The sequence below is a fragment of the Dermacentor albipictus genome, chromosome 6, assembly GCF_038994185.2.
Source record: "Dermacentor albipictus isolate Rhodes 1998 colony chromosome 6, USDA_Dalb.pri_finalv2, whole genome shotgun sequence".
Classification (NCBI taxonomy): domain Eukaryota; kingdom Metazoa; phylum Arthropoda; class Arachnida; order Ixodida; family Ixodidae; genus Dermacentor; species Dermacentor albipictus.
Window position 1 is genome coordinate 18812087 of NC_091826.1, and position 21266 is coordinate 18833352.

General features: G+C 51.5%; 1 protein-coding gene across 3 annotated transcripts in view; it reads right to left on the reverse strand.

Moving 5' to 3' along the window:
* Positions 1-21266, reverse strand: part of LOC135896315 (phospholipid phosphatase homolog 1.2 homolog) — a 63692-nt gene that overhangs the window by 13945 nt on the left and 28481 nt on the right. The gene's annotated exons all lie outside the window — the stretch shown is intronic.

The following is a 21266-nucleotide window of genomic DNA, read 5'->3' on the forward strand; positions in this document are numbered from 1 at the left end:
AGTTTCTCATTGACATTTACGGGCTCATCTGTGAGGCCCGCGCCAACGACGGGGACCTTTTCCCCATTCTTCAGCTCAATGTAACCGTTCTCAATGCACAACGACGCTGATTCTTCGGCCGCGCCTTTTGGCTTGTTTGGATCCTTCTGCCAACACTTCCAACTAGTGTGGCCGCTTTTTCCACACTTGAAACATTTAAGAGCTTGGTTGTTGCGCTCCGCTCTGCCCACGCGACAGTTTTCGGCTCGATGGCCGGTGCGAGAGCAAAGGAAGCATTTCTGCACTTCCTGATCCCTCGCCTTCACAGCTGACTGGCTCCTGTCTTTCCTTTCAGCTCTTTGCTCGTCATCTGTTGTAGCTGACGGCTCTTTCCTCGCAGCTGGACGTCTTGCGAAATTCGGCCATCCATGCGCGTCTACGTAATGCTCCGCTCTTTCTATCATTTCGTGAAGAGTAGCATCTTTTTTCTCTTTTAGGAAGAGTTCCAGTGGTGCCGCGCAGCTTGAAAGGAACTGGTCCTTCACCATCAGCTCGAACAGATCATTGTATTCCTTCTTGGTGTTGGACAGCTCGACCCACCGGTCAAGGAAATTCGTGAGCCGAGTAACAAACTGGGAGCACGTTTCCCCGTTCATAGGGGATGCACCCTTAAACTTTTCTCTAAACCCTTCCTCGGTCATTCTAAAACGTAGCATCAATGCTTGCTTTAACTTATCATAATCCGTGCAATCTGGCGCGGACATCCTGCTGAAAACGCTCAGTGCCTCACCGCTCAAACACAGGCTCAATGCAGTGGACCACTGGTCTCGTGGCCAACCTTGACCTCGAGCCACACGCTCAAAACGCATCAAATACGCGTCGAGGTCATCACGTTGCTCATTGAACACAGGCATCACTTTGTGCGGGTTCACTTTGTTTCTCGGCATAGCCCCCCTCTCTTCCGACCCGGACCTAGAGTCCGTTTCCGAGGAACTGCCGAGTTGCTGCCTCAGCAACAGCACCTCCTTTTCTTTTTCAAGCAGAGCCATTCTTAAGGTGGACTCTTCCTCTCTCATAGTCTTTTCGCGTTCAGCTTCTTCCCTCCGCCAAGTGCGTTCTGCATTGCGCTCTTCTCGACGTCTAGCTCTCTCTTGCTCTATCCAAGAAAACAATTCTTTACCTTCGAAGCCGAAGCTCCGTCCCTGATCAACGAGTTTATCAAACTCGGCCTCTGCCATCGTGCTCAAAGAAACAGTGGACTTCTTGCCACTAGCACGACCCCTCACACGAGTTCCTTCGTATCCTCAGCACCGACACGCGGCTGACCAAGTCCTGTCGCGGACGCCAATTATTGTCACAAAAACCCTACACTTGTCGCTCGCCGATCCGGCTGCCAGGCGCAAGCCGACGGTGCACAGGGGGTTCGCTTTACGCTTCGCCCCGGCCTACAAGCGAGAGGTCCTTGTACAACATTTATTTATTCAGGGTTGGTCAGCCCGAGCAAGACGCCCGTGTATCGGTGCGTCGGCAATCACGAAGCAACTCGTTTAAGGGGGATAACAAGCATTTAATCATACACAAAACTGATCACGGACAATAAGGTAACAAAGAACTCAAAGTAGGAACGAACAAAATTGGCGAAAAGCACACACAATTCGAAACTCGACCAGAACACACAATCAGGCAGGGTTACAACAACAGTAAACAAAGGAGTTTAGAGGCACGCGAGTCATTGGGAGTTAACAGAAGAAAGAAGAAGAGGACAAGCCGGCGGACAGACCATATCGGAGCTCAGCGAAGAACGGGGACGGCTCGTGTGGCAGTCGTTGCGGCGATGGCTCGAAGGCGGCGGGCCCGGTGCGATGAAACGCGCGCCTCGCCGTCAGGAATTCGGCCCCGCACGCCGCAAGGACTCACACAACCTTCTTCACTGCCTGTCTCCAACCGACTGTCCCCCTTCCCACCGAACTGCTAACGAGCTGGCGGCGGGAAGGCGCTGGTGCAAAGAAGTGCTGTGCCCAGCAGTTATTTACAGGCGTTTTTTCTCTCGGCGCCACCGAAGACAGCATGCGCCCAGTCGATTTATGGCCCGGCCGTCTCCGCGATCCCGACCAGCGGAAGCAACCGAACAGTAGACACAGGGCGCACAACTTTCTTCACCGTGCGCTCTGCCTGCTACACTCTTGTAATCTTACACCGCGGCCAAGCCCCGACTCCGTCGAAGGGGACAGCGAAGCGGCCGCCGAAGAACAGCCGCTTGCGCGGCTCACAAAGGCGACCGTCTCCAGATGCCCCTCGACCCTGGGCAGTCCTCTCCGCCCTCTCTCGCGGCCTCTTCCCGTAGACTCGGAACGGGATGCCCGAAAAACACACTCTAAAGAAATATATATACAACATGGTTGGCGCCGGTCTGTGACAAGTGCGTACCGCTCGGTGGCGGCAGCGAGCACTTTCGATTACGAGATCAGGGACGAGAAACGAAGTCCATCTTCTCCAAACTCAGAGAGAAGGCGTTTCATGAGCGGTTTAGTAAAGATCACACTCTTGTCTCGTATACGGCAGGCAACATTACGAATACGTTAACGATCCAACTTTTTTTTTTTTTGCGAAAGACTTTCTAGGTTGATGGTGAAGTTTGTGTCAGCGGACCTGACCACCGGACTGTCCGCCAAAGCGTCATCGCGCCATGTGAAGAGAGGTTAAAGACAGATTAAAGAATTAAAATTATTGATAGTGACAGTGAATGATAACGTTATAATAGAGATTGGTAGAGGTTAATAATGACTAATAATGACGAATATGTCTAACGACGGCTTGTAATGACCACAGTTGATTAGAGATGACTAGAAATGCTTACTAGTGAGCAGTAATGACTAAAAATTACTATGAAATGACCAATATGTCTAACGACAACTTGTAACAACTACAATTGATTAGAAATGACTACAATGCTTAGTAATGACCAGCAATGACTAATAATGACTGAAATGACTTGTAAGAAGAGAAAGAGGCAAATGATAAGAGGAGGAAGAGTAGGCCTTCGCCGTTCACTTCTTAGGAGAGATTAAGAGACTGTAATTTTTTCATCTCTTCTTGCATACAGGCAAGACATTCCCGCACGAGGTGGAAGTGTCTGCTCGTGCTCCGCTGCTGCCGCCTACTGAACAGCAGTGCACAGCGGCCGCCAGGTACTGTTAAGAACGGCCAGCTGCAGTGCAAGTTTGCCAGCCAGTTACGCCAGCGGTGGCAACCTCATCTTGGAATGCCGCCGCCAATCTCTAGCCACGGCGTGGCTAAGTCGACTTTGTGTCGGTAACAATGCGCGCATCCTACACTCTCCGTCGCTTCAGCTAGGATGCGTTGTGACTGAAGGAGTTCGACGAAGCAGGCTTTGTGAGCAACACGACAACGCGGACCTGATCTCCTACGGGCGGGGGAGTGGCCGCGGGAACGCCGACGGAGGCTCCTTCCCACGCACCGACCAAGACGCAAGACAACGCGCTACCCGGAACGGCTCCGAGTTCTACGAAATTCGTGTGGTGTCGGTTTCGGACTGTGAACACGTGTGTGTGTGTGCGCATGTGTGTGTGTAAACCGTCCTGCGGAGAGGCGGCTAGTTTGCGATGACTAAACGAACGTTCGCGTCACCTTGTATCGCGGGAGGACCGAGTGTTTAAAAACTGCTGTTGTGAGGATGCTAGACACACTTTTCTTAAGCAGTCATGTCGGACTGAGACTCTCTCAAGCAGTCATGTTAGACTGATGTACTTTCTCAAACAGTCATGTTAGACAGATATAAATACTGTAAATAAACCCATATTCCTCGTTCTCGATGAGAAGCAGCCCTTCCCTTCATCAACGCCCTCAGCGTGGATAAGTTGGACGACGGCATGGGCCAGCTACCTTCGAATTCATGCCGGACTCCAATCTTGACAACGGATCAAGAGCGATGGGATTGAGCCCCCAATCTTGACGGTACTCCTAGCGTTGCTGTATATGCTACCTTTGGCAGTACATACAGTAACTCTAGGTACTTCCTGTCGATCCGTGCGTGGGAGACGCCCGCTGCGAGCCGACGCACGTGCTGCAGGACCTTCATTAAAGTTTATCCAATCCAATCCGCGGCTGTGTGCGACGCAGCTGTAGTAGAGCTGCTGCTTTTTGTGGAAAAGCAGCCAACACCGCCAGAGTAGGAAAACGGAACACGGCGCTGCGGACGCATCGAACACACCGTGAGCTTGAACGCTTGAAACGAACAGAACGATATTGCGCGCACTGTACTTGATTTTCCATCATAAACGGGACGAGCTATCAGCCTGCTCAGCCAGCTTTGGCTCCCAAACGATAGCTGAGTGGAACACAGCGGTCTTTTTCTTGAGCACAAGATCACGACCGCTCGTCCATCTGAGTAGAACGGGCGCCAGTGACATGCAAACGCAGTCAAAGGATGAGTTGGTGCGTGGTGAGATTAGGAAACGAAGGCAGAGATAAGATGGGGGTCGGCTGGGGGCAAGATAGGAATAACTGGAGATCGCTGGGAGAAGAGGCCTCGGCTTAGGCGTTCAGAGGACATAAAACTGGCTCATAATTATCTACGCGCCATCCTTATTAGGAAAAAAAAACCCAGAATGAGAGACTAATGGGGGAGGCATTGTCAAATAAAATCATTCTTGGAAGAATGATTACGGTCTGGGAAAAGAAAAGCAAAAAGTAATTTTATAAACTTCCACTGCGCCTAAATGGGGTCGACGCGGCGAAAAGCGCAGTGTCACGGGCATTGACGCTGAGTGCGCGCTTACAGCTCATTGTTTACCGTTCCCCTTCAAACGAGAGCCCGCGAGACCTGCTATTCGGGCAGTCAGCGGCTCTGTGCCGGGCTATAGAACAAACAACTATATACGCAACAGCAGAGCCATTCCCAGAATCCATATTGAGGGTTTGTTAAAGCACAACACAAGACAAGGACAAAAGAAGGTCTAAAACGACGAGGTCGCGTACTCAAGCGCCTACTTCGTCGCTCGCTCACCCTTCCTCACAAGGTCGTTACGACACGATTCTGCGGGGGGGCAATTTGACGACGCACGAAAATAACCGGACGTTAATTAAACTCTGTCGAAAGGAAAAAAAAAAAAGAAGGTGATTTAACGCTCGCTGGCTGCACACATGTTTCGAAATACGCTTGGCCATGTTCTCAGACATACATGGCGACACGCCACTGCTTGTTGGCACGATCATTCACAAGCGAACTCGCGCGTTGCGTAGCCGTGAGGAAGCGTCACCGTAGCCTCCGAGATCGGGATGCGCGGCGAAACCGCAGACGGCAGTGTGCGCTTTTTCTAACACGTCACCACCATTTCGAAGGCAAACAAAACGTCGCACAAAGGAGCTGTCGCACGCCCAAAGCGTCGCACAGACGTACCCTTCCTTATTTCTCGCCGGCCGCCATCTCGTTCTTCCATTGTCAGCACTGACTTTACTATTTCCGTCGAAAGAAAAAAAATAACATCTTCCATCCGTTACACGTCACGACCATCGTACACGGGAGCACGTATACATGCGAGTGCGCGGGTCACAAGGCAACAGCGGGCCACGGGTCCGGTTATATTCTTAGCAATGGAAGGCTTCTATTTCCGCAGTCGCCTCTGAAAAAAGAAAAAAAAAAAGCGTTCGCCGCGCAGGAGAACGCTCGCGCTTTTGGAAAGCGAGGGAACGTCAGCTGCCTCGAGGAGGACGACGACTACGTTCGCTCGCCATGGAATGCCGTCTCCCGAGGAGCTCACGTGCGTGTCCCCCCCCTCCCCCTCGCTGTCGCCTTTCGAAAGACGTCAACAACGGCATCCACGGGCTGCGCGCGCGGTGTTATGTAAACAACGGGCGCGCGTGTCTAGTCGCGCCGAAGCGACGGAGCGCGAATAGCGCCCCCAGCTGGAGGTTAGCGCATACACACGTCGGCACACTCAGTGTTTGCACACATATATTTGGAATGCATATATATATTTGGCTGGCTGGCTGGATCCTGTGCCTGACATGAAAGAATGCGAAGACGGAGACGACGAGATGTGCGCGGGATTCGTCATTGCTATCACGTGCCGCTTGCTGAACGTGCGTATGTGAAGGCTCTTTTCCGTGAGGTAGTGACGTCACGAACGCACGGTGGCATTCCAGTTAAATTTCGTGAAGGCACGAGGCTTTCCTAGACTATAAAGAAATATAAAGATTTAAAAAAAAATACAATAAAGCAATAAAGAGAACAGAAACCGTAACACTTTCGTAGAGTGAAAAAAAAATCGAAAACACCAACAATAAAAATGAAAGAAATAAAAAAATCAGCGGATCACATGCACTGTGGGAATCGATGTAAGCGAAGCTGCTTCACAACCTGAAGGCAACAGACTTGTGTGCCCGGCTGTAGACATCCTGCACATCCGTGCATGTGAAAGTGCGATACAGACTCATGCACGCTCTCACTCCCCCATCCCCCTCCCCTCGTGTAGGGTAGCAAACTGGACTCGGGTCTGGTTAGAAGCCCCTGCCTTTCCTTCCTCCCTTCTCTCTCTTGTATGCCGTTTGCTTTGATCGACGATAATTAGCGGTGATGTTGGCGGCGAATTAGTAACTTCTTCAGCGTTTAGTCCCACACGAGAGGGGCGAGTTGATGTTAAACGTGCGTGCACCACTGCTGTTTGTTTGCATAGTCCACAGAACACACAGGGAAGCGTATTTGCTTGAGGCATTGTTGCGCGTCATTTTTCATATTCTTCTAGAGGGTTGAGCATTATCATTGGTTCACATGCCACATCGCATCGTGACATGTGAGACACCGCATTTCGCGCCGTAGCGAAGACGCTCCTGTACCGCGCTGCGCTTTTTCGGGCCTGGGTGTCCTCGACGCTGAGCGCACGCGTTGGAGCCACCTTGTTGGCGCGTGTTTACGTGCTCCTTCCGCATACGTGGCGAGCATGCTGTTGAGACGCCAGCTCCCAGTGCTCTCCTCAGGCTATGGGCGATTATAATGTTTACGCTATTGCAGCCCAGCGCGAGACCTCCACAGTCCAGTACCTGAATTTGTGTCGCAAAAGGAAGCACAGCCCGTACAATGCGCACAAATGGTGAAACGCTGCCGCGGCGGCGAACGCCATCTGGTGGTGTTGCAAGAAATCCAGCGGCATGCGCCATGGCCTCAGAGATCACCCTCGCGCGCGTTACTCGCGGAGGTGATCTCCGAGGCCATGTGTGCGCAAGTAGGTCTACACCAGCAGCAACAGTACCTTGAAAGTCGAAAGAGGCAAAAAAAGCTTCGCTTTAAGGAAAGCCAATCGGTGTAATACATAGGACGGACACATCAAAGTCCAAATAAGATCTTATCTGAGAGCTGTAAAAACGTACGTGGTTGCGAAAGCTAGGACAGACACTAGCCAAATACTGATGCCTTTCAGTGAGGCGCAAAAGAAGATGACCATGAATCGCAAACGGAAACAGCATAGGCATCAGCATTTTTTTTTTTGGGGGGGGGGGGGCTGCTTAATGTTTCCTTGACTGCGATCGCCTGTTCTCCCGCCTGCAATACGACACCTGATTAAGCGGAGACGCGTTCAATAACTATCGATGAAATTTCAGCCTCAAACGAACAGAACTGACAGTCTGTTCGCATCTATAGGCACGGTTAGTTACGGCGCCGAGCCTTTGTTGCTGTGTCGTTGATGAATACAAGTGGACAGTAAGTACACTGGCAGTGACAAATGAATAACGGTTTTCACGCGTGAAAACGTTTCAGAGAACGGCGCATGCACCGTGGGTTATATTGAACCGTTATAGACATAACGCACAGAATAGGCAGTGCCCTCATGCTGCATCCTCGAGCATACAGTCGAGATATAATGGGCGACGACGTTAGGCGCGAAGGAAGTCGTTTAAATCACCCCGTCCAGCAATCGAAGCGGAGATCCCCAACGCCGCTTCGGTTTCACTTGCGTTCTCAAAACACGTGATGCAGACACCTAGCGGGACCAGTTGTGAAGACAGCTCGTAGGAATTAAAAGAAATGGAAAGAGTGCAAAGGCACGGCGCGAAGCGATCACATTAAAACGTAGATGCGCAAGGGGAAAAAAAAGTAAGAACGTGCGAAAAGTCGTCAACACCATCGCACCAACAAACCATTGCATCGCAAGAGTTCCTAGTAAAGCACCAGAGTGACGATTCTTTGGTGGTATGTTTTCACGCTGTTTAGCGCTCAGGAAGCGACAGAGCGTATTCATCCCGTATCTCTCCTCTCCCCTTTCTCTCTATACAACTTGCACCTCCATGGCTCACCCACTAATGGATAGAACGCAGAGGGCAGGCGCCACCCGCAAAACAACTCAAAAGAAACCGTCGACAAGAAAAAAAAAGAAAACAAGATGGCAGGGAGCACATCATTTTTTATGGATAAGACGGCCCCCAGAGAATCACAAAACGCACAAAGACCACGCAACGGCGTGCAGTTACGGAAAGAAAGAAAAAAAAAATTCAAGGAAAGTGAAAGGAGAGCAAAAATCCATCTGCCGAAACGTCCTTCGAAGCGAAAGCGGAGCAGGAGGGCAGCCCTACCCGCAGCTGAATAAAACACGATGGAGGGGAGGAGGTGTGCCAGCCAATGCCGCGGGGCAGCTGACGCTGCCTCGAAATAGCCCCGCCGGCGCCCCCTCGACACTCCCCATTCCCCTCCCCCCTCTTGCCTATCCTCTTCTCCCAACACGCCCCTTTAGAATTTTTGCTGCAGTCTAGACGCCAACTCGCACGCATCAAAGGACAGTTTCGGGGGGGGGGGGGGGGGGGTGTACGCTCGCGCAAACACAACGGCACAGTGCGAACGGATCAACGCTACGCCCTCCGCGCACCCACTCGACGCACACAGCGCGCGCGTACGTGGGGCGCATCACGGAGAAGCGAATTCAGGGGCGCAGCGTCTCGAATCGTGAGACAGCTTCAGAAGAGAGCATTAGCTTGTGCGCAAACGTATTACAGCTTGCGCAACGCGGGGTTACGGAGAGGCCTACGGCAGCAACAACGCCGTTAACGACATCTTATGGCGCAGAGCTTAACCGTAGAGCACACAATGCTGATACCGCACTCAGCCACCGTATGCTACTAAACTGCTGGTAATAAAGCGTTGGTAGCGACATAATTGTTGACACGTGGTACTTCTATGATTTTGTCTCGACAAGAACACCCACGCGACAATTTTTTTTTTTTTCAATGACATTGTGGGTCGGCAGGGCGTCACATGGTGTCGCTACCAGCGCCTGCGGACAAGCTAAAGCTATCGTCTCCGTAAACGCATACAGTTTACGGAATACAAAAAACGTCAACGGCAGCAGCAATGATGGTAGCGCCATCTTCCGACGCTTTTTGACACGAGAAGTGGGCTGGCGACTTGCTGGTCACGTTGGTTGTCAGCAATACGCGAGAAAAAGAAGGCTGCACCTACAATAATTTGGAACCACAAAAAATGATTAGGCAGGAAGTTATATCCTAGACTAAGATGGAAACAAACTGGAAGGGGACGCGGCATTAAAACGATGAAGCTGCCGAGCCTGGGTCATTAGGGCCGCCGTAGTGGACGGATCCGGTTGATTTTTCGATCGCGGTTCTTTAAAGTGCACCCGAATCACGGTAACACTTTTCCTTATTTTCTTTTTAATTGTTATTTCGCCTCCATCAAAATGAGGGCCGGGAACGGAACCTAAAGGACCTCGAGCACAGCAGCTCTACGACACAGCCCCTGAGCCACCACGACGCGTAACGTAGGAGCGTCGCGCCATCGCTACCACCGCACCCACGGCTTGGCTCCGCGGTCCGCTCCTCACTGCCAGCCTCGCGCTCGTGTGAGTGAGTGAGTGACTCGGCCGTTGGCTTGGCGCCCCAGAACAACACCACCTAGAAGACTTCTAGGCGGTGTTGCCCAGAAGCAGCCGACAGCGACGCCGGCCTCCTCCCTCCACGGATGGATGGATGGAAGGTAGGAGCGTCCCCTTTGAAACGGGGCGATGGCAGTTGCCACCATGCTCAGATTTTTATTTTGCCTTTTATTTTTATCTGTGTTGTGTGTTATTGAATTTCTCGATTTTCTTTAAATACGTCTTCCTACCCTTTTAACCTTATGTCACCTCTCTGCTTTTGAGCCACCAATCCTCCAATCGCCTTTTGCTAATTTCCACCGCACATTTATTTACATGACTATCATTATCTCTGAACCCTAGGGCCTCAGGAAGGGTGACTGTGGCCGCATCGACATCGGGATTGATACCATCACGGAGTCTTCGCAAAAGCGCCCTTCCAAATTCTGAGCCCCCCTCCTCCGTGCGAGAGTGAAAAAGGCGGTGAAGGCATGCCCGCATCCCCTCCCCTTCACCGCTCTCCTCCTCCTCAACACCGGCGCGAGCGAAGAGGACGGCAACACACCACCGAGCGACGACTTCTCCGCCGTGCGCGTATCCGTTTTCCCACGGGCGCGGCAACGGTGGCAATCTGCGCAACTACAGCGCCCCGGCCACCGATCCACCCAAAAGAGAGAAAAGAAGCGGCGCACGACCAACGCCGAAGCACCCAGCCGACCGACCCTGCAAGAGCGCACGCACGTCTACAGCGATCCCAAAGCTCTCCCACAGGGTCGGTCCCCCGGAGCTAGTCCGGTCGTCCTTCTTTCACGAATGAACGGGCTCGCGAGGTCCGCCGGTTGTAACTAAGAAAAATCGCGCGACGCGGGCAGACCTGGCGGAGTAGAAGGAACCACCACCACCACCACCCAAGGGCCACGGGAAATAAAACTACAGGCGAGAACATCAGCCGCCCCGTCCCCCGTCTGCAAGGCTTCAATCGTGCCTCGAGGGCACGTGATTCGATCGTCTCACCGTTTTCTTCCCACCTTGATCCAAACACATTCTGCGCCCCTCCGCAATGTCTCTCTGTTTTAAAGGTACTAATTCTCGTCCAAATGGCGTAGCCAGGAGATCGAGGAGGGGGGATTCGGAATGAGAATGACCCTCGGTTAATTTTAATCCCCGTAAAAGAACGAGACACTACTACATCTCGGAAACTCCGAGCAGTACTTACAGCGAAGGTTAGGGCTTCTGTCAGCCAATCAGTCACGAGGGTCGGCTATGCATTCTGAGAAGAGAGGGCTGCTCGCCCACGGTGCGCCCACTAATCCGTCCGTGGATCTTCCATGCGATACGCCTAGGCGCTGAGCCGCGCTCCCATGAGGACCATCGAAAGCAGTGTCGCGAAAAGGGCGATCCGAGGCGTACAAAGGAAGAGGCGCGCTGGCTCTTCTCGCAGGAGACGCGAAAGCACTGACAGGGGGCTTGTAGCACAGGTGGACGATATTGTTTTCCTCACACGCCCATCAGAAGTGAGTGGTTCATGCCTTCTTGGTCAACGGAAGTGCTCACTATTCGTAGAGTGATGAGCTTAGTAGAAAGCACCAGCACTAACAGCTCTACTAGGAGAAATCGGAACGTTTCATGCATTCATTTTCTTCGTTTTTTTTATTCAAAGCTATAGACTCGACGAAGATCTACACACCTCCCCCCCCTCTCACACACACACACACACACACACACACACACACACACACACAGAGAGAGATGATAGACAACGTACATAGCACCTCGCCCGACTAATTCCCCGCGCCCCTGGCGCCGCTTCACCAGTAAGCCCAGTTATAAGACCTTATTACGAGCATAATCGTTACGGATATCGTGGCAAAACATAACTGCAACCCTCTCACACGTGCGACTCACGCAACTAACTTGCAGCAGATAAACCAGAGGAGACAGAAGAAGCAAAAAAAAAAGAAGTTAGACGGAAAGAAATAATCCCCCCCCCCCCCCCTCCCATCACGGTCGCCGACTCGGCCGCTGCTGCGACGTGGAAGAATCTTTCCCACGGAAACCAGGCTGCTGCCGCCACCGCCGCAAAAGCAACAGCAGCAGCGGCCGAACTCGGCAGCACAGGGGCAACCTCGGCCGAGTAGCAAGGTCATCGCACCCCGCGATCATGCGTGTCATCATGTATATCCTCGCGCGCCGCCGCTCCCTTCTCCGCCGCTCTCTGAATAGACAAGAGAGTCCCTTTGCTCGCAGCAGCAGCACACGAAGACCGGACGTCGTCAGAAGGGAAAGAAAACACCACCACGCCAACCACCACCACCAACCAGCGCGCCGAAAAACCGGGGAGCAAAGAAAGAAAGAAAGAAAAGAAAACGCCGAGAGATCGATGGACGCATTAACGAACACGAAAGCCTCGGCTTCTGTTTCTCCCTACCGCTGCTGCTTGATGCTGTTGATACTGCGACCCGCGTACCGTACTTGCGCGCAAGGCTCGACAACTGCGGAGCGGTTCCGAGACCTGCCAGCAGCAGCTTCGACTTGTTACGAGCGACTGTCCTGAATAACTATGAAACGGCGTTCTCGCTTGTCTCTTTTTTTCGACGCTTTTCTCCAGTATTCGTGTTTTAACAATAACGGTATGCTTGAAATGACCTTGCGAACAACGTTAAGCTGATGGCATACGCAACAGGTCGTTTTCAGACCGCTCCGGCAACGCTGCGAAGGTCATTAAATGCGGCAGCTAAGTTTCAATGAGAGCACAAGCGGGCTCCTATGGTGATAACGAAGCTACGTATCCCCTTGCATATTCTATTTTCTCATTGAAAAAGCCTTCTTTTTTACGACTTTCGCATTAATCCGAGATTGACCTAAACATGCTACCAGTGCGATTTAATATTCACTCCAGCTATCTACGTTCTCACACGAGTTTGAATGAATGAATGAATGAATGAATTTTCATCGTAATCCAAGGCAATGAAAGAAAGCGGCTAGGATTAAACTACCAAGAAGCCCAGCTTGATCATGATTCAGATGCACCGAGAAACAAACGCCGATCTTTCGCTTTCTCTCCAATTCCACACAACGAAGTCGGAGAAAAGCTGAATCACAGTGTCTTTTTCTTCGTGCAGCGTACCACACTAGACGCTAAAAAATTATTTAACTAATCAGCCTTACAACAACAACAACAAAAACACAACCTTCCGTGCACGAGAGAATGACATACAGTCGGCACAAAAAGTTCACGGACCACACAGAATCTGGTAAGCTTAGTATCTATGCCGCCCGATATTCGGATTAGATGTACTAGTATATGCGAGCTACGTTGCGTCGTGCACTAATAATACTGGCTACGGTTACAAACTGCTTGGAAATCCAACGTCTTCCGTGATAGCGAGGTCGGTATAAACGCTTCGCGCAGTGTACGGCCTCATTACGCGCACGGGAAACGCTGCGCGAAAGAATCGTCCTCCCATTCGTTACAGAGACGGGGGGGGGGGCTCGATTTAAAATGCAGTTTCCCATTCTTTCTGCTTCCCCCCCCCCTCGTAAACTCTCGGCTAAGCGCGACGTTTTAGGCCACTACACAACGCCACCGTATCTAATGGGCAATCGAGAAAGGCCGCGCCGAGCACCCCGTCGATAAGCGTGGGAATGCCGCGAGAATTCGAGCGTGCACCCGCGGCGAAGTCTCGAGCGCGTCCTTCGAATAATGCCTCCCGTAGATTTAGAACCCACTCATTTCGTTAACTTGAACAGACCCACCAGGTAGAACAGATAATCGGTGGTCTATTGGCGTAATAGAATGGATGCCAAGGGTAATTAAACAGCAGTCGAGAAGCGCGCGTGCGCGCGTTTGTGTGTGTGTGTGCGTTTGTGTGTGTGTGTGTGTGTGTGTGCGCGCGTTTGTGTGTGTGTGTGCGCGCGTTTGTGTGTGTGTGCGCGCGCGTTTGTGTGTGTGTGTGCGCGCGTGTGTGCGTGTGTGTGTGTGTGTGTGCGCGCGTAGGATGGCGAATCAGAAAGTCCTTGCCCCTACGTTTTTATTAGAGAAAATAGGCTACACACAGGTTATTCAGTACCACTATACGTACTATTCTACGTATACCTTACACTCTTGTTCCACAGAGTCCCCATACCAGTTCGGACATTTTTCCCATCGCAACACTAAATTTAAGATGCCCCTGTGGTAGAACTCGTCCGACCGACTGTGGAACCACCGTCGGACTGCTGTCTTGACTTCGTCGTTGCACGTGAATCGCTGGCCTGCCAGGAATTTTTTTCAGCGGTCTTAGAACGGGGAAATCACTAAGGGTGAGGTCCGGACTGTATGGTGAGTTGTCCAGACTCTCTCAGCGAAGTGATCGGAGCTTGTCGGCGGTTCAGATTGCCGCACGTGGCCTCGCTCTGTCGTGGATGATAACCGCGTCGTCCACCTCGAGAATCCCTCGGCGTTTTCGCCTGATGGCAGCCAGCAGACGTGACAGTGTGGAACAATAACTGTCGGCGTTAACGTTTGCAGCTTGTGACACGAAAACCAGCAGGAGCGGTCCTTAGCCATCCCGGAAGACCGTTAACACCACTTTCCCAACAGATGGCACTGAATGTTTTTTTCTTTTTTTGTCACAGGCGAACCCGGATGTTTTCCCGCCATGCTCTGCTGCTTCGATTTCGGCGTGTAAATGCAGTATCCACGTCTCAACGCCAGTAACAATGCGGTCCAGGAAACTGTCACCCTCCTCGGCATACCGCCACAGATGATTCAGTGAAGCAACTATATTCACTTTCCTTGCATCATGACATCCAATTGCTTAGGCACCCACCGACATGTAACCTTCCGGTACGCCAAGGACCCGTGAATGATGTCGGAAACACTCCCATGCGATATGCCAAGCGCCCAAGAAGTGTCCTTGAGCTGCACACGCCGATCCGCTTTCCCCTAGCATTCACGCGGGAAATGTTAGTGATCGACGCACACAAACTCCCCGAACGCTCGTTGTCATGCAAGTTTTCGCGGCCCTCTTGCTAACTCACAACACCACCACCATCTCACTCTTCTCAAAACGAGGCACCTTTTCCCATACGCGGGCTGCATTAACCCTGTGAATTTCGATGGGCGTTCGTCCCTTGCTCCAAAGAAAACGAACCACACTTCGTTACTCGTACGCCGTGGACTTGTGAAGCACAGCCGCCATCTTCAACAACTGACAGCAGCGCCGTGCCGCGGAGCCATAAGGCCAGGCCGGTCAAAGAAAGGGCCACCGCTGGGAATGGATATGACTTCGCATTTAGAGCCATAATTTGGCTAAAAGAAATAGGGGGAAGGCCTTTCTGGTTTGCCCTTGTACGATGTAGTCCGCAGACGCGAGAGACATCTCTGGGAGAAGTCTTCGTTATGCACACTCGTATCCTGAACGACATGTATATCATAAATATAAGACAACCATGTATAAGGCCAACATATAATGAAACTAAGGCATTCAAGCATAAATTGCATATGCACTTACATATATATCTAAGTGCATAACGGGCGGGGGGACGCAACATGTAGGATGCAACGAAATACAAGTGAGGTACTTCTGCAAGTTTATTTCAACGATGTGAACAGCATACAGGACAAGGCTTCTTGCGCATCGCGAAACGTGCTCAACAGCGCTGGTGGCGCCATGTTGCGACGCTGACAAGTATAGCACATAGAACGTGGCCTCCGAGATAAAGCAGCGCACAAGCCTGCACGCCACTCGATCTCGGAGCCTATGTACGGAATTATAGCTGCAACTACTACGTTGTGGTTGCCCGTCCACTGGTGCAAATGCTGACAGCAACAATTACTGGTGTAAAGTGCGTTGAATGTGCCTTTCCTTTTTTCTTCTTATGCCAGAATAATAATGCGACAGAAGAACGTTAACGCTGCGGTTGCAGAAAGAGCCACGAGGTGGCGTTACATGCGCCGCCAATGCCGCGAACCTTATAGATGATCCGGTATTCCACGCTCTACAGTACGTTTACAGACACGCTATAACTATTCCGCGACTGACGTCATCGGCATCCGTAACGTGCCCACCAAGCAACAAACGCCTCTTCCGACACTAACTGCAGCAGCGTTGAGCCCGCCTGAAGCTCAATCTTCCTTTCTTTTTTTCTCCGTCTCTTTGTTGTGTCTAAGTCCCCGCTCAGTTATTTCATTCACCCGTCGTTCGACAAACCCATACTCACGGCCCAATAGACCGACTCGATCCCGCAAAAGAAGCAGTACACCATAAGCTAACCAAGCTCTCTGGAGAGGACGGGAAACCAAGAGACGCGGTTGAAGTCCATGAAGTGTGAACATCTCAGCGCCATCAAAAACCTACACACAACGCGTTTACTCAGCTAAGAAAATTGGGAAAGAAGCAACAACAAACAGAAGAAAGCAAAACGAGCGCAACATCCCCATATCTTCCTCGAAAAACTTCGTTAATGCCGTGGACGCTCGCAACAAGCCGTTTACTTTACGAGCAAATGCAACACTCAGCGGTCCGCAGAAGGCGACAGACGCCGTCAACGAAAAACCCTTTGCCATCAAAAGAGTGTTGCAAGAACAGCAGAAGTCCACCAAAGGCAACGCGAACTGGCAGAGGCAGCAGCATCCCATCGCATTTTCCTCCCAAGAATAGCTGAGAAAAGACTAGAGGCGTATACAGGGGAACAGCATACCATCGCCTTCTAGCAAAGATCAGCATCACCGCCGCCGCTGGCCACTGCCAACGAAAGAGACGGCCGGAAAAAGCAACAAAACACCCGACGAGAAGGCCGAAGCGGTTGCGTAACAGCCGAAGCAACGGAGACTGCTACACAAATGTGTATGTAGAGCGCCAAGCAATCATAGAAGAAGAAAAAAAAAATGGAGGCGAGAAGGGGGGCTGTATAGGACGGATGGAAGACGGAGGCAACAGAAGAAGATGGTGGCGAATGAAAGACCCAGGGTGGGAGGAAGTGTGTGAGAGGAGGTGCTGGGAAGAATGTCAAGGTCTCCGGGACCATCTCGTGAGTGAGAAACGAGCGCCGGAGAAGAAGCCGGTTCCTGCCGGCGGGTCGTCGTGAACGAAAAAAAAAAAAGGCGGGAAAGGGAACGACGACTTTCTTTCGGCAGACCCGGGAAGAGAATCCGTGCAGCATATCTACACCACGGAGGCTCGAGACATTCAATCAGTCCGCGATCCCCTGAAACGCTCTTTTCAAGGCAGCTTTTACTAAGGGTGTGCGAAAATTCTAAACTTTTGAGCAACGAGTTGCCTATTGTTCTAGTCGACTAGGTTCTCTAATCCAGTAGTCACTATTGGAATACGCGAACTCTTTTTTTTCTTCGAATACTTCACATCGTCCAGTGCGCCTAATTAAAACAAGTAAAGAAACTTAAACAACAATTCCACCAATTTTGTCACTAAGAGTTCAGCAGAGACCACCGAGTCGCTCGGGAAGCCGCGAACATTTGCGCTCACATTTCATTTAGACATTTTCGATCGGCTGTTGGTGCTGTTTGATACTTATATTCTTATTTAATACATGATTTAAGCATTAATGAGTGATTTCAATACTATCTAATGAGATAGTGACATCTGCATCTTCACCGTAGTCGATGAGTATTCCTGTTTAGGGATAAGCCCACGCGCAAATCAGAGCGTCACGTGTGCATACACTTGGGCTAGTTGGTGTGATACTGGGACCGTAGAGCTCAATCGGCGCTGACAAAGCACTGTCTTGGTGAGCGGATGGGTTGCTATTCAGGAAGCCTTCAAATTCCGCCATCTTGCGAGCTCCGATTGGATCGCAGGACGGCTTACGCCCTCTGCTGGCTCAAAACGGCAAGGTGGTTAAACAGACCGTTTGCTGGCTTTCCTGCAAAGCTCACACAGTTTTCTCGTCTCATGTGATGGAAAATGAAGACGTGGCTCTCACGATGAAATCGTGCGCAATAGACAAGCCCCAGCATGTGCAGGTAGAACTTAAGTTTCACTACAACGATAACCGGTGATGCCGTTGGTTAGCGGAAAAGCAGTGGCAGAGATGCGCACTTGCGAATTAGGAAAATATTATATTTGACCATGTACATATTATAGGTGGCCCCCCAAGTCGTGGAAGTGCGACGCAACGACGATGAGTATGTCCGCTTTGGTAGACGGGAGCTCATAGGTTTCGACACAGTGCACGGTATTAGCGAGCCAAGGTATGGCTGCGGGCGTAGCTTTTTCGCTCGTCGATGCTAGCCGGCAACGAGAGCCGAGAAGCGGCCAGTGGAGGAAGAAGAGGGAGGGGGGGGGGGGCGAAAGGCGGCAGCAGTGGCACGATGATCTACATTGCCGGGCCCCCTCTCGCCGCTGGTTTTGGGCGGCAAGCGGTTTTCGATTTCAGCTTTCCCAAGGACGCGCGCTGCAACAGAAGACACGCTGTGCGTCGTCCAGACGGCCTATACAATGCAATGGCGCCGTGCAGACGACGACGGGTTAAGGCCCGACGCTCAACTCAGTGAGCCGAGAGCGATGAAACATTGCGGCACAGTCCACTGTCTCACTGCAGCGTACACGATTCTCGATGTGTGCTTTACAGCATATCCCTGCCGTCTTAGCGTTACATCACCTGTCCGGGTTTGAGCACACGTGCTGCGCCACAGTGAAGCAAATGCTGCTAGCAGACAGTTCGGTAAGAGATGACAAAGTGCATAGTAGTTTAAGCGTGCTTGTATGCGTGCATGCAATGTTTAAGCGTGCATGCAATGCGGAATAGCGGACACGCAGACATGTGCAGCAGCGTTTTGGCGCATACATGCGACAGTGACGTCAAGTAGAGAATAGAGAACTACAAATGCAACGACCACGCTCTGCCTATCTGCTGGCGAAAAGGCACGAGAGAACAACTAACAATGGCGATACTATCGATGTTGCTGATATTGCCATCGACTTCGCTAATGATGCTCCGCCAGCACAAACGAGCTTCTCTAGCGATACAATGTTTCACCACAGCGTCGTTGCAACAGCGCACAGAACCAGTACAGGCGTAACAGTACCAGTACAGCGGTAATGCAATGCTGAAAGGCTCCAACAATAGAGTTTCAGCTTGTCTAGCGACATCTTGTGACGCTGTGAGCAAATGTAGAGCGTTTGAAACATTTCCGTTGTGCGAGTGATTAAAGGGCGGCGTGGCAACGTTGCGTCGTTTTCAGCGCTTTATTTACAGTTAAGCTGAACGTTCGCGGGTCCGTAAACTCGAGTTACGGGAACTATGGACGGCAGCACCAAAGCTGGCAGGTACGTCTTGCGGGGCTTATTTCCAACTAAAATGCGTATGAAAAGATTGTTGTCGCGTCAGTGTTATAGTAGAAAGAAAATCAGAAGTGCTGCACGTTAACGATTACGGCGAAAACCCTTTGAGCCAGCAGTTAAGCAGTATGCAAATCCCTGCAGTATTCGGTTTGCATGCTCTTTCTACGCGTCATCAGATGTCGATCGCTACCAGCGTTCTTGCAGTCGCGCAGCTCTCCGGTATATCGAAAATTGCAACGCGTTTACGGGTACGCTATCACTCGTGTCAACTACTGGATCGTGCGAGCGTTACCGGTCTACCGGAATAACGCCACGCAGCAGCGAACAGCAGCGATGGTAAGGACACCTATTGTAAGGCTGTAGTCAACCACAATACGCGAGAACGGTAGTTTCCACAAAAGTACAGTAGTAAGACAGAATTGCAGTAGAAACGTTTACGCCCGCAGAGAAGCGAAAACTGCCGCAATTAAAAGGCGCACATGGCTTTCTTGGCGACACTAACGAGGGTTAAGTTGTACTACTAACTTGTTCTTCAGCCATAAATAGCAAAGCGGGCCCTCTGATGAGCAACCGGGGACTTGGCAAGCTGGCGATTAGGACGCAGTGACGTCACGAGCGTTAGCGCCTGCTCGGATGTGTAGCTAACAGCTTATGGTTAAAGGGGCCCTGAACCACTTTTTATCGAAGCGGAGAAGGGCGCTTGAAGTGAAAATAGGCTATTTGAGAACTACTCTGCCGCAAAAAAAGTACTTCAGTGCGTTCAGCAGAAGCAGGGTTATCGACTATCAAACACGGCATCCGCTGTGCTCCCGTTCCTTCTACAATGCCTTGCACTGAGAAGGCTGCAGCACAGTGGGGTGTGCCCACAAAGCTCAGTCTTCTAAATGTCACCGCGGCACGCAGTTCAAATTTCATTTCGGATGTTGACGTAGGCGCCACAACTTCTGCCCTTGGTGCCTACGACGCGCTAAACTCAAGCCAAACGCGGTTGTACGCAGTGACCCGCAGTGCGCTTAGCCAGTGGACTCGTGGCGGCACCCAGCGGCGGCCACGGTATCTACGTTATGTAGCCGACCGCAGCTTGATGTCAGCCAGCGGCCAATAGCAGCTGTCTAAGGGAATGACGAAGTAGTGCGTCCGATGACGAAATAAAGCGTCCAGAAGAGAGTGAGGACAGGGCCTTCTGTTGAAGAGAGCTTTTGAAAGAAAGGTGACTTCGCGATCCGCGTGTGAGCTACACGCACCGCGTACGACAGCAAAACTCGGCTGAGATGTTCACAGCAGCGTATGCTATACCCGCGGACTACGTTACTTCACCAAGCCCGAGCTAGGGTGGTTCAGAGCCCCTTTAAGCACCTACGCTGCATTCTAAAGGAACTCGGACTCAACTCATAGGAAGTTCCGAAACATTTCCAGCGTCAAAATAATATTTTTTTTTCTGAAACACGCGACGTCACTGACGTGCCGGGACAGCTTTCGGCGCGAAATTTAACGAAGTTCGACATTCGTTTCAACCATTAGCAATCAACCTTTAATTTTCTTAAAACCCGACTTAATGTCGGTCTTTTAGTGTTCCTGCAGAACAGGCGTTGGGAACGACAAGACCAGTGAACAAATTGTCCCAAAAAAAAAAAGACTGCTACAGGCATGTGCAGCACACGCAGCACGGTCACAGCTATAGTGAATACATTCTAGTTCACTATAGTCACAGCGTAAGCTGTGGGAGCGGATCCAGAGCAGCTCCATTTTCGGCACCACGCACAACAGATTCTTCGCGTCGTCTTTACGAGAACGATCTAAACTGTCGCCCCGACGTCTTCGTCGCCACCGCATTGCCCGTCACACCTGTCCCGCGATCGACACGCCCACCACCACCAAGGTGGCAGTGCCTACCGCCGCCCCAAAAGGGGTGGATAACTGCAATCGCGCGACCCACAGGTTGATTTGCGACACGCTCGATGATGCCTCCTCCTCCGCCGCCGCCGACGACGACGACGACGACGACGGACGGTCGTTGTTCACACGGCAGAGGCCACACGGCAACCTGCGAGAGCGTCAAAAGGCTTCTCGCAGCCAAAGCCGCAATAAAAAAATACTGCGGACCATCTGTTGCGCGAGCGTCGGG